Below are 1480 nucleotides of genomic sequence, written 5' to 3' on the forward strand. Positions count from 1 at the left end.
TGCTTTCATCGTACCCCAGAAATTACGATAAGTTGTGCTTGAATTTTCATTGAATTGTAGATATTGTTGAATTTGTTGTTTAATTTCATCTGTTACCCATTGGTTGCTGAGTAGGGTGTCATTTAATTTCCATGTATTTAAAGTTTTTTTCTGGGTTTTTTTTGTGATTTATTTCCAGTTGTATTGCACTGTGGTCAGATAATGTGCATGGGATAATTTCTGTTTTCTTATATATACTTAAGCATGACCTATGGACCAGTATGTGGTCTATTTTAGAAAATGACCCATGTGCAGCTGAAAAATATGAAATGCTTCACGGATTTGCGTGTCATCCTTGCGCAGGGGCCATGCTAATCTCTGTATCTTTCCAATTTTCGTACATATGCTGCTGAAGCGAGCACCACACCAATAATATTTAAATGATGGAACTAAACAAAAAAAGGGGATACAGATGAATGTCCATTTTGTATCTGTGTATTCAGAGTGGTTAGGATAGATATATAGTTACATTCTCTTATTGAATAGAGGGATTTGTTCTAATGGTGTTTTTAAATAGGATATCATGTCCGCCTCTTGTACAGCAATTAACCACCAGGAAGAATGTATGCAATGTGTTAATTATTGAAACTGTCCTACCAATTTGGTTTGATACTGTCTCATTGCTATTTGTTTCTCAATAAAATTAAGGAAAAAAAAATTAAAAATTAAAAAATTAAAAAGAAAAGAAGTTTTCATGCTAAGTGATAGGTTCTGGCCTACTAAGAATTGCTGAATAATTATGATGCTTATCTAATATGACCGAAACCCTTAAAACAACAGCTTATCTTCCAAGAGACCACCTCTCCCCTCTTCTCCAGCTCAACCCAGGGTGCAATTTCCTTTGTCCTTTCCCTCCACCTCAGGGAAGGCCCCAGTCAGCTCCTCGGGTCTATAGATAGACCCCACCTCTTAAACATCCCCCTCAAGTCCCACCCCTGAGAAAAGGCTGTGAAAGCCTCAGCCTCTCTGTTCCAATCCAGAGAATTCCTTATCTTTCCAAATTCTCTCCGTATCTTCTAAGATAATAAAGCCCCATTTATAATAAAGCCCCTTTCCTTTTTTCTTCTGCTTGTTTCTCTGCTGTGACACCATCAAAACCTATTACTAAGTCAATTGTTTTTTTCTTTTCAGTACTGGGAATTAACTCCAGTTTCTCACTCATGCTAGGTAAGCACTCGATTACTGAGCTACATTTTTGGCTTTTTAAAATAAAAAAATTACTTTATGAAGAAAATAAAATTTTATAATCAAAGAATAACAATAGTTATTATACTGCACATCATTATTCTTAAAGGCGTTTCTCAGAGTATAAGATCTTCATAAGCCAAAAATATTCTTACAAAAAAAGAAACAACATAAATTTTTCTTTTCAACAAACCAAGGTAAATTATTTGTGTAAATGAAATGAATTAGTATATATATTAAACATTTTTAAAATAAT

General features: G+C 34.1%; 1 non-coding gene across 1 annotated transcript; it reads right to left on the reverse strand.

Moving 5' to 3' along the window:
* Positions 1 to 297: 297 nt before the first annotated feature.
* LOC111818637 lies at positions 298 to 401 on the reverse strand. Its single transcript, XR_002822586.1, has one exon. It is a non-coding gene; the product is annotated as a U6 spliceosomal RNA (small nuclear RNA).
* Between the last annotated feature and the right edge of the window lie 1079 nt (positions 402 to 1480).

This window comes from Octodon degus, unplaced genomic scaffold, assembly GCF_000260255.1.
Source record: "Octodon degus isolate 3935 unplaced genomic scaffold, OctDeg1.0 scaffold00098, whole genome shotgun sequence".
Classification (NCBI taxonomy): domain Eukaryota; kingdom Metazoa; phylum Chordata; class Mammalia; order Rodentia; family Octodontidae; genus Octodon; species Octodon degus.